Raw genomic sequence first — 12,868 nt, forward strand, 5'->3', positions numbered from 1 at the left:
AGCATCTGGCTGGGGCTGGACACTGGAAGCTGCATGGTTCCCTGCTGCAGCTGCCCCAGGCTGGGAAGAGGCTCCAGTTGTTCCCTCACTGCTGCCTGGCACAGGGAAGAGTCTCCAGCACTTGATGTCAAGTGGCTTCCTCCTCCGGCTACCTCAGATGCACACCTCCCTTCCTACGTGTGGATGAGGAAGTGTCTGGCCAGCACTGTAGGTGAGGTTGGGAAGAGGTCTCTATACATGGCCCTGACCTCCCCACAGTGTTGCACAGCTGCTGGACCTCCTGGAGGCCAGATGGAACTGTCTGGGCCCCTGGCCAGCGGTTCTCTACTCCTGCCCTAGTAGAACCAAGCAGTGGGTCTGATTACTGCACTGATGTGGACGCCCATTTGGGAAGAATTTGTGATTCCAGATACAGAGTAGTCTTTGGCGTGTCTGGATCAGGTATTCTAGTCTGAGCTGCAGTCTTGCCTGCTAAGGTCTTTTAATTCAAATCTACGATGGCCTTTCGCATGGTACCTTCAATGTCACTGGGCATGTGTGACCTGGTCTCACTCTAATCAGGAGCACAATGTAGCATCATGGCTGTGGAAAATGAGGTTAGGAATGGAATGTGCTCTTTTCTTTTTCTCCCCAGGATTGCAGTATTGGCTGTCTAGTCTCTGTAACTCAGCAAGGGAAGCTGTTGTTTATATTTTTGATTGTGTAGCTGATATTTTTTTGAATACTACATCTTTGATACAAACTATCCAGGCTGATCAACGGGGAAGAGAGGGGACAACTGCCCTAGGGCCTGGCTCTTCAAAGGGGCCTGGGTTTCAGGCCACCACCACTGCAGTCGAGGTGTCCAGAGCCCTGGATCCATTAAATTGCGACCAGGGCCTGGGCAGCACGCTCCAGGTAGCGCTAAGTGCTGGCTGGAGATTGGGAAAGTGAGGACATGCCCCTTCTAGGAGTGCTTAGGCACTCCCCACCACCTTGCCCAGGGGCTTGGTGAGTCTTTTAGTTCTCCTGAGTCTATCAAACCAAAGGGCAAAACTACCTGATTTCAGCTTTCATGATACATGATGGCTCTTTACATAGCTGAATGAGGTCCAGGCATAGTTAGTGTTTCATTCTTTCTAGGTTGTTGACACAGGGAACCCTGCCTATCTTATAATGTAGAGCATTCCTGATTTGATCAGAAATTTGGCTCAAGATACCTTCCGGGAGAATGTCCCTTGATTGCAGTCTGTCACCATGCTGAGCCTGTGGAAGAACAGTATGACGTGTGTGCATTTGCTGTGTGTATGAAACTGCTTCTGTGCTCCCTCTCCTCCCCTTCTTCCCCTTCCTGCAGTTGCTTTCCCTCCTGTATGATCATATGCCTGTTCACTGTTCTTTGGTGGGTTATTTAATGTGTCATTCCTTTTCCTTGTGGCTCACATATCCAGAGTTCTGAGCCCGCTGTGAAGACTGTCCTCTGTCTGAATTGCTGTGGTGGGACAAGTGATGCGGGAGTCTATGGAGGGTCCCTGTTTTCGTCTTTGCTCTGCAGTGCTGTACTGTGTGCTTTCAGAAATAGCAGTCTGGGGCTACTGATCTGTACTAAGGATATAAAATCCCGTTTAATTGGTTAACCGGTGAAACATAGCGTTTCACTCGTTAACCGATTAAATGGGCGGGGAGGTATTCCACCTGCACAGGGTTGCTGACTCCGGGGCTGCTGCTCTGTCCCGCACAGGGCTGCTGTTACTAAGCTGTGCAGCCCGGGAGCCAGCAGCCCCACGTGGCCATCTGGCAGGGCTGAAGCACCTTTTTGCCCGTGGCTGTTCCCGGATACTGGTGATTTTTACTGATTAAATGGTTACCCATTCACATGCCTAATCTGTTCTGGGGAATTTGTTTTGGCTGAGGATGGGCAAAGCAAAGGGCTTCCTTGTTTCTTGTCACTTCAGGTTGCTGTGTAAAGGATTCTTCTCCCTTTTAGGCAGATAATGTTCTCTACGTATTGTGCAGGACCCTGGGTGCCAGGCTCGGAGATTTATTGCTCACTGGATAATAGGGTGTGTAAGGTTTGGGCACTGGGATGCTGCACAGTGGTTGAGTCCACATAGGAATAGGCAAAAGTTCTGGTTTCTGTGTGAGAATCGAAGACATTCTAATGGGAACAGATGTCTTTTGGGGAGGAAAACAGGGAAATAAGAGGCATAACCATGAACAGAACATTAGGTGTATGTATGATGAAATAAAAGAATATGGAACACCCAGGGGAGAGCAGAATGGAGGAGCTGTGGAAAAGGATGTAAATGAATGGATGTAACTGAACAGGTGAGGCATGAGATTTGGAAGGAACAGTGCAGTTCATTTACAGTAAAAGTGGAGTGGAAAATTGAAATCTAATAGCAGACACAGGTGAAGTGCCACAATATTTGAGTCTTCAGTACATTACAGTAAAGATTTTTCTTTCTACACCATATTTGTGCCCGTTTTTAAAGTGTGCGTGTAGAGGGAATTGAGGAATAAAGAGAATCAGGTGGCTTTGGAGATTATTAAATAGTCTTTTTTATATCTTAATACATCTTTCATAATGCACTGCGATTCTTACAGGTAAGGTAGCTTTTGTGTTTAAAATTGTAGGAGAAAGCATATGGAATGTGAATAATGTATGTACACAGAGTCTGCTAACTTGAATTTAATTTGTGATTCTCAAATATTTTTCTTTTTAAAAAGTCTCTAGTAAATTGTGTACAAAAACTAAGTTAAAAGACTGTTAAGGTTGTAAAAAGAAATACTCTAACTTTTTAATGTCCAAACTTTAAGTTTGGGTGAGCAACCTGAGCTGCCCCATCTTGTGCATATGTCTTAGAAATCAGGGTTTATTTCCTGATCACTGATGATGGATGCTGTTTCTCAAATAATAGAGTAATATGTCACACTCGTGCCATTTTTATGCTATTCGCATACACATGTGGAAGGTTTCATAATCCAGCAAGGAGTTGTCAAAATTCTGTTGAAATATTGCATATTAATAATTACATTCAGTTTTTTGTATTTTTAAAAAATATATATGCAGAAAAAACAAACTATATAAACTTCTCATAACACATTTAACTACTTATAATATGTTAACCAATTGCTATCTACCCTTAGCTGTATTTGAAACCTTTAATTATGTAAATAAGAAGAAACAGAATGTTTATAAAAATAGAACTAATTACAGTACAGTTATTAAAATAAGTTGAAGAATTGAAGCAAAATTCAGAAAAGTGGAGGGGAATGAAGTAGATGTAGAGTAAGGGATGATAATGGCAAGCAATCATGCATTTAATAGAATCAAATTCCTTCATGAAAGTAGCCTGTACCTCTGAGATCTTTTTGAGTATTTTTGCGTCCTTTTCATGATGGCCAAATTTACAATGTACCTGCTCCGGTCTATTTGTTAATTATGTTTTGGATGTCAAAAAATTATCATCAATTATTAGTGTTCTGCTGAGCCAGAGATTTTCAGATTTATTTACCTTCTAGTTAACATCCATGTGTGTAGCTTGTAACACTATTTAATACTATATATTTGAGAACATCTGTGTGTGTGTCTGTGTGTTTGTTCAAGAATTCTTCCTAAATGGTAGGAGTTAGCACTACCAATTTCAACATACAGCTTCCTCTTATAACGTAAAGCAAGGTGAGAGTTTGGTTGTGCCAGAGGGTGGCTTCTCATAAAACCAAACAGAAAAGTGACTGAGTCACCGGGCTGGTGAAAGGGGCTGGCTGGTGCAGGCCACCCATCCCCAAGGCACCCTTTAGGAAGGGCAGGGCTGAAGCTCCCTCCCTCCTGATTCATATAGGCACATTGCTGGCTCTTTCCCTTTGTCAGGGAGTGAGGGGAAAGCACAGTTTGCTATCTTCCTCACTGTGGCTGGCGAGCACAAGGGGGCAGACAAACCTGGATCTGCCCCAGCCAGGAAACATGCACCCCTCTCCCATCTGTGCCCGCTGGATGTGGAGCGGTCATGGAGTAGCACTTTTCACCAGCTGCTGTGGTGAGAAAGAGCTGAGGCAGTCCACGCTCTCTCCCCTGGGCAGCCTGCACATTGAACCCCTCATCCCAGTTAAAGACCTAAGCAACAAACTTTGCAAATTAGCTTAGTGCATACTACTAATATTTTTTATCTGTTACATCATATATTTTTCTCGAGATAGTTTGTTCACTTAAGGTTTACTTTAAACAGTCCATAATTTCATCTAGTCTAAGAAGGGAAGTTTTCCCTTGGTTTACTGTTGACTGTTTTGGTTGTAAGAAGGCTGACAGCTTTTGCTTTTCAGGATTTTGTAGAATGTTGGGGGGTGAGGGGGGAAGCAATCCATTTAGACCAGCCACCATGTACATATGTATCACTTAAAATTTGAAATATATGTGCTTAAAAAGATTTTTCTATAACCTTATCTATTTTATTTATTATGATCATCTTCATAGATTTGAATTATACTCTGTATACCAGAGCAACAGAATTGATTAGGTTTGGGTGCTTCTATTGGAAACTTATTGCAGTGTTGTAATGGTTTTACTGTATTACTGTATATAAAATGAAAATGTAATCTCAACTCTCCAATGAGCTATATACAAACAGCTCACAAATTAATGGGGCCCCTGGCATGGGAAACGCTCTGCCACAGATAACTCTCTGCAGCTTCAGGGCTCTATTCAGCCATGAATAATGATGTTAAAAACATATGTATATAACATAAATTGAATATGAAGGGTTCATTCACTCCAAGTACTGGAAAAAGAAAACCATTTTCACACTGATAATAGTACAGGTGAACATTTGTATGTAATTAATAATGAATTTTTCTAAATAATTAATTACATACTGAATCCCTGTAATCTCATTTTCTGTTAATCTTAACTTGAAGTAGGAACAAGATTTTTCTTTTGTTTTAAAGCAACAGAAGAATCCTATATGTTAGGTCCTGGTTACGCAAAGATTTACATGTCTGCTTAACTGTACACAATATAAAAAGTCTAATTGAAGTTTGCAGGGCTACTTAGAGTGGGTAAAGTTAAGCATGTGCATAACTCTTTCATAGAATCATAGAATAGTAGGACTGTAAGGGACCTCGAGAGGTCATCAAGTCCAGTCCCCTGCCCTCATGGCAGGACCAAATACTGTCTAGACCATCCCCTGATAGACAGTTATCTAACCTACTCTTAAATATTTCCAGAGATGGGGATTCCACAATCTCCTTGGGCAATTTATTCCAGTGTTTGACTACCCTGACAGTTAGGAACTTTTTCCTAATATCCAACCTAAACCTCCCTTGCTGCAGTTTAAGCCCATTGCTTCTCGTTCTATCCTCAGAGGCCAAGATGAACAAGTTTTCTCCCTCTTCCTTATGACACCCTTTTAGATACCTGAAAATGGCTATCATGTCCCCCCCCCCCCCCCCCAAACTTCTCTTTTCTAAACTAAACAAACCCAATTCTTTCAGCCTTCCTTTATAGGTCATGTTCTCTAGACCTTTAATCATTATTGTTGTTCTTCTCTGGACCCTCTCCAATTTCTCCATATCCTTCTTGAAATGCAGTGCCCAGAACTGGACACAATACTCCAACTGAGGCCTAACCCGCACAGAGTAGACCGGAAGAATGACTTCTTGTGTCTTGCTCACAACACACCTGTTACTGCATCCCAGAATCATGTTTGCTTTTTTTGCAACAGCATCACACTGCTGACTCATATTCAGCTTGTGGTCTACCATAACCCCTAGATCCCTTTCTGCTGTACTCCTTCCTAGACAGTCGCTTCCCATTCTGTATGTGTGAAACTGATTGTTCCTTTCTAAGTGAAGCACTTTGCATTTGTCTTTATTAAACTTCATCCTGTTTACCTCAGACCAGTTCTCCAATTTTTCAAGATCATTTTGAATTATGACCCTATCTTCCAGAGCAGTCATAACCCCTCCCAACTTGGTATCATCTGCAAACTTAATAAGCGTACTTTCTATGCCAATATCTGAATTGTTGATGAAGATATTGAACAGAGCCGGTCCCAAAACAGACCCCTGCGGAACCCCACTTGTTATACCTTTCCAGCAGGATTGAGAACCATTAATGACTACTCTCTGAGTACGGTTATCCAGCCTGTTATGCACCCACCTTATAGTAGCCCCATCTAAGTTGTATTTGCCTAGTTTATTGATAAGAATATCATGCGAGACCGTATCAAACGCCTTACTAAAGTCTAGGTTGTGGCGGGTTTTAAGGGTGCGAGCCCCGCACCCCCGAAATCCCCCGGGCTGGGCCCGCGGGGTGGGGTGGGGCTCCGCGTACCCACCGCCTTCCAAATGCCCAGCTGCCCCGCCCTCCGGGGTCCACGGGCAAGTCTGGCCCTGGGTGCGATCACCCCTCGCCCCTTACGGGGACGAGGGGGCTCAGCAGACCCGGACCTGTATCTCCCCGGGCGGCCCCCGATCGGGGGCCCGACCGGAGTTCTTGAGCCGTCCCTCTCTTCTTTGCCCCCTCGCCTCGTTGCCCCTTTCTGCGGGGGAAGGGGGGGTGCTGCGTTCGACCGTCGCTGCCTTCTTGGGCTTGCGCTGAGGTCGGGGTGTGGGGGAGTGGGGGACCCGGGCCCGCCCTCACCACCGGGTCCCAGCCCGAGGCCCTAAGTGAGATGGGTGCTTTAAGGTGCTCCCCTCACTGCAGGCGGGGCAGCCGCCCGAAACTCGCCTGCCCACGGGCGCCAGAACGGCCCCGCCTCGGACTCCTTCCACCCCCGATGCTCCGGCCCCCTGGGCCGGTGCAGAGTCGGGTCACTTACCCCGTCGTAGCCGCTGGGTTCGTCCCAATGCGAGTCTCCAACTGCCGGGGTCGTCTCCCTTGGTCGCCCGGAAAGCCGGGTGCTTGGGGTGCCGGGAAGCCAGGGTGGCTGCCTGCTCGCTTCCCCCCCCTGGGCGTCCCGGTGCCCCTGTTATGGGCGCAGCCGGGTGACGTCGGGGCCGTCAGCCCCGCCCCCTCCAGCGGATCCCCGCGCGGCTCCGGCCGGAGAGTGCCCGCGGCTTCCGCCCGGGGCGCGAACCGGGGCGCCCGCGCCGGACGCCTCCCGGGCCCCCGGTGTTTCCCCCGTCCCCTCTGGCACGCGCCTGCCCCTGCCTTTAGCCGCTGCGGGGCCGGCGGCGCCGCGCCGAGCGGCTTCTGGCCGTCCCTGGCCGCCGCTTTCTGCCGGAGCGGGGGGGCCTCCCCCGCCCCTAGTCCGGACCCTGCCGGGTCCGTCACATAGGTATACCACATCCACTGCCTCTCCCTTATCCACAAGAAAGAAAGCTATCAGATTGGTTTGACATGATTTGTTCTTTACAATTCCATGCTGGCTGTTCCCTATCACCTTGCCACCTTCCAAGTGTTTACAGATGATTTCCTTAATTACTCGCTCCATTATCTTCCCTGGCACAGAAGTTAAACTAACTGGTCTGTAGTTTCCTGGGTTGTTCTTATTTCCCTTTTTATAAATGGGCACTATATTTGCCCTTTTCCAGTCTTCTGGATCTCTCCTGTCTCCCATGATTTTCCAAAGATGATAGCTAGAGGCTCAGATACCTCCTCTACCAGCTTCTTGAGTATTCTAGGATGCATTTCATCAGCCCCTGGTGACTTGCAGGCATCTAACTTTTCTAGGTGATTTTTAACTTGTTCTTTTTTTTTATTTTATCTTCTAAACCTACCCTCTTCCCAGTAGCATTCACAATGTTAGGCATTCCTTCAGACTTCTCGGTGAAGACTGAAACGAAGAAGTCATTAAGCAATGACTTTGCTGGATTGTGTGCTAATATTAATGAAAGATGTATATTCTGTAATTCAGTGGAATATAAAAATGAAACCTTAATATTAAACATATGAAATAATTTCTCTTTACGCTTGGAGAGTACTATTTCTTGAACATTTTGCATTAAGTTTCTATACTCACATGTACTCAACGTAGCATAAAAATCACTACGATTGTGATGCTTTGTATTATTCGATACTCGTAGGGGGAGAGGAGGGAAGCTTGATTTATCCTGGGCCCTGCACTGTGTTAGGGAAACCTCTGAGTATGTGATCATGTAAAAAACACTGGTATCGAGGCACTTGCAAAAGAGAGCACAGTTTAGGTTGCATAAGCAACTTACATTTTGCCATCTACAAACTTTTGAACACTTCACTTTGTAACCTCATAATTCTTTTAAGACAGTTTTTGTCTAAGACTTAATATTTAACTACGAAGGGTGACTCATATTACTTATGAGAGTTACATTGTGTGCCATAATTAGATCCCCAAACAGCTAGATGTTCCCAACTAATTTGTAAGGACTTTGTGTTCAGACGCTATTGATTGATTTAGGTCCTGTCCAGAGATGTTTGTTTAAATGCTGAGGATAAAATTTTTTACCGTATTTTTTCTGTTTCTTCTTTTCATCCTTCTAGTATTTATGGCAATAGCAATGAAAAGTCCTGTGGCGCAGTAGATAATTTCTTGGATAAGTTTAGGGGCTAGGCAGCCTGTCAGGTTAGTTCTGAATTTCTGATTACGGAGCTTCATAATTAGAACTAGTCAATCTCCTTATGACTACTCTAACTTTTAAACCCAGGACCATGGGGAATGTTCATGCTCAGAATACAACCCATACAAGATGAAATACTAATATAATACATATCATTCAGAGATACAGTACCCCGTTGCATCAGCCACCGCTGACAGCTATACTGTTAAAAGAGCAGGTTCTGATCTCCTTAACTGCTTTGTATATCCTGATAGTTACATCAAGGTTTCTGATTACCACTAATGGTAATCTCCTTTAGAGGGACATTTTAAGTTAAGCTTCTCTTATGTACCTGAAAGACCAGTGGGACTTTAGTGATGGACTCATTGGTAACTATTCTTTGAGTGCTGTTTTAGTAATTTTGTTTACACCATGTTTCCCTCATCTGCTTATGAGATTGTCATGTGGAAGTATGTCCAAAACTTTTCTGAAATCAAAGTATATCGAAGAAGGAAATTAAGTTTGTTTGGCATAATACGTTCTTGACAAATGCATGCTGACTATTCTTTATAACTCTATTATCCTCAAGGTGCTTATAAATTATTACGTAATTTACTCCAGTATCTTTTCAGATGTTGAAGTTAGGCTGACTTCTCTATAATTCCTCCCTGTTTTCCCCCTTTTAAAGAGAGATACTGTGTTTGCCCTTCTCTCTAGTCTTCTGGTACCTCTACCATCCTCCAGGAGTTCTCAAAGATAATTGCTAATGGTGCCAATCTTGTTTCAGTTAGTTCCTTAAGTGCACTAAGATGAATTTCATTAGGCCCTGCTGATTTGAATACATCTGACTTACCAAAACGTTCTTTAATGTGTTCTTTCCCTATTTTGGCTTGCATTCATTCTCTCTGGTTGTTAAAATTAATTGGGTTGAGTATTGGGTTGTCATTAACCTTTTTAGTGACAAGTGAAGCAAAACAGGCATCAAGCAACCCAGCTTCCTTGATGCAGGTCTCTCTTCCCTGACAAAGGACTCTTCAAAGACTAATTTTTTTTTTTTTTTTTTTTTTTTTACAAAAGGACATTGTTGACAGGATAATGGAATTTTCCCTGAGAAATCAGTAAAAGGCACCTCTGCAACCTTCAGAGCTTGTATATCTTTGACTTGCCTTACCTCATGCAGTAATTTCTGGAGTAAATAGTGTGAGCGGGAAGTCCATGCATCTATGAATGCGCAGTGGGAGGAGGGCTGTGGGGTACAATATGGTATAAGAATGCATGTGACTTCAGTACTGGCAAAACAGATGTATTGATTACTAAGGTGACTCAGCTCAAGTGCTTTGCTGAAGAGGGTGCTTTCCTGAATCAAAGACATTATATCAGCGGTTCCCAACCTTTTCCAAATGGGAACCCATTTTGCCAATTCAGGAAGACTTGGTGATCCAGGGCAATTCAAAAAATGTGTGAGTGGCTCCTTAAGAGCCACTTGGGGGGACACCTGGCAACCCTTTTGAAATGTAATGGCGACCCATAGGCTGGGAAACCTGCACTAGATAAAAAAAATGACTTCGTAATTTTTTATGGTGGCTACTGAACATAAAAGATCACATAGAAATGTATTATGTGTACAAATCACGAACGTTGATAGATCATAATTTTCATGTGGTTGGTAGCTCACCATTAGTTACTCTATTTGAAAATATCATCTAGTTTCTATCTATAATCAATATTGTTCAATCAGCTGGTTTTAGAGAGAGGAATGAGCAGTTTGAATGTAATGGTCTAAAACACCATGCTGACCACTTCATACCATTCTGCCCATGAGACTTTTCTTACTGAGATGAACTTTGACTAGTGAGTAAAACTTCCAGAGATTATGTTCGTGTGGCATGTGGTTTTTTTTTCTGCTTAGTTGAATGATCTTGATCTCTTGCCAGCAAGAATGTCCCTTGAGGCTTTTTTTTAGGGACTGTCCACATTTCTGAAGTGCGGACTTGTGCTCCCAAGAAGGATCAGTCAAAATGAACTCGGTTGCCATAGAATTCCTGTGAGGTAATCCCTGGGAGCAGCTGGGTGGCCACCACCAGATTGCACAGGGCTGGAGCTCGTATCAGCTGAAATTAGGGAGGTGGATCACCAGCTTCCCTATGGCTGGAGCTGGTAGAGGCGGATGGCTTGCTCTGAATCTGTGGCCAGGGTGTGAGCAGCAGGGCAGCCACCATGTAACCTGCTATGTGCTGGAGCTGGAATTAGAGCCACCCGCCGCAGAATCAGCCAGGCAGCCACCATCAGCTTGCCCAGGGCTGGAGCTGACATCAGCGGAAGGTAGATGTTGCCGGATAAAATATTTAATCCCTCCACAAAAAAGAGCAAAAATGTTGATTCCACATGTGCTTGTGACCTCAGAAAGGGTTTTCTATGCATAAAAGAAAAAAAATTGCCTGGAAGTATCCCAATTTAGAGACCTGAAACAACTGTCTGCTAAGCTGTCAGTGTTTGCCTGATATACTCCAACTCCTGGTTGGATCCCGATTGAACAGTGTTAGGTGAGTTTTGCTGTCTCTCTGTTGCAGGTACCTCATAGTTGCATATTTAGCTAAGCCCTCAAAAAAAGGGAGCTAACATTTGAAATGGATGCATTTGAGGCAAACAACTTTAGGATTAACAGAGCCTGGGAAGAAAGCTTAGGCTTGGGTTTCAGGTAGCACTACCTAGTATTAAAAAAAAAAAAGGGTAACTTCTAACAAGGGACTAGGAAAGGGGAGATTTAGACACTCGATGAATGTGTAGTTTTGTTGGGTATGAAATAAACTCTACTCACTTAAGATCACGTATGCTTACTTTATAGAATGGCTGATAGTTTTTCCTGAATATGGATGATATGCTATGAGTCCCTACTGTATGCCTACTCATACAGAAACAAAGTTTCTTTAAAATACATATTGTCTGGAGAAGCATGAATCAGAAGTTTGTAGCTTTCCTAAAAATTTCCCTGAGCTTTTTTTTTTTCTGATTGGATCTTCAGTGTAAAGAGATTTTTTAAAAATCATTTTCAATTTCAATAGAATGCTTTTCATTTAGATTTTCTTCCCACCTTGCCATATCCCATAATTTAGCTGGGATAAAGGGAAATTAATCCTTAAATTACAGGAGGAAATTAGTGGTCTAAACTTTTTTGAGATTACTCACCCCCAAGCTCTAGTAAATTATTTGACATGAGCAAGTGATCATTTTACAGATTGGATGGGAATTTGCTGCTGGCACCCACATGTTCTCTTTCTGATAAACTGTTGTTGACATTTAATTGGGTCATAACACACACATCAAAGGCTGTTACTTAACAATGAGAAAATGTTACTTGTATCTCCCCACGTTTCCTTTTACTCTGTTGTTGTTGTTATTCATCTTGCTCACATTTACAGAATCCAAAGGTTTTTGTAAGTATTTCCTTTTGCAGTAGTTAAATAAAAAATTTGTGCACTCCCTAATGGCATTGATTTAGTTCAGATGAGCAGGTAAAACTGAGTAATCTTAATACTCAATTAAAAAAAGCCTGTTACCATAATTTGGTGGGTATGGCAAGAGTGGTTTGAAACTTTGGATTTCTCCAATCAACTAGGGAAGTCAAATATTATTTAAAAAGTTAACTAGTTAAAATGTGTATCAAACCGTGGGCAAGGGGCTGCTGGAGAAGCCTCCTGCCCTTGGCAAGGTGATCCTGGCTGGGCTGGGCTGGGCAGGCCCTACTCCACTGCAGTTTACCTCAGTTCCAGTCCCTAGAGCTGCTGCAAACAGCCGGCTTCAGCTCTGGCAGCTGTCTGCCACATGGTGACTGCTGGAGCTGAAGTCAGCTGCTGTGTGGCAGACCCTTGGTGACTGGTAACATTATATTTGCATATCTGCATATTCATTATTTGCATATTGAATATGCAAATAAAAATGTTACCCGTTTGCCAGAAGTTTGTGAATGGGTTTGCTGCTCTGTGGTTTAAAAAAGGTTGGGAACCAATGATATAAAATATATGCTCTGAATGCTATTGAAGATATGTGTTTTATAAAGAGAGAGATGCCAAGATCCTCAAAGGTATAGGTGCTTATCTCTCTTGATAGGAATAAGGCTTGCACTCCTTTGGTACCTTTTGAGAGTATCTGGGTCAAAATGTTTAAGAAATGTTCCCCTTCAGCAATAAAACTAAAGATGGAAAAGGCAATTGCGTCATCTAGTCAAGTCTCCCAAAGCAATAGCTCTTCCACTTACTCTTTGATTTGCTTTTATCTTTTAGTGCTTATGATAAAAAGGTTGGGTACCAAACGTCCGAGCTTATGATTTTAAAAATCTCACAACACCAGGCTTATATGATATTTAGTTGGAGTGAAT

At 43.4% G+C, this 12,868-nt stretch overlaps 1 protein-coding gene across 9 annotated transcripts in view; it reads left to right on the forward strand.

The window, feature by feature from the left end:
• The window catches only part of UTRN (utrophin), a 559,106-nt gene that overhangs the window by 207,236 nt on the left and 339,002 nt on the right, over positions 1-12,868 (forward strand). The gene's annotated exons all lie outside the window — the stretch shown is intronic.

The sequence above is a fragment of the Pelodiscus sinensis genome, chromosome 3 (genome assembly GCF_052426305.1).
Source record: "Pelodiscus sinensis isolate ZL-2025 chromosome 3, ASM5242630v1, whole genome shotgun sequence".
Classification (NCBI taxonomy): Eukaryota; Metazoa; Chordata; order Testudines; family Trionychidae; genus Pelodiscus; species Pelodiscus sinensis.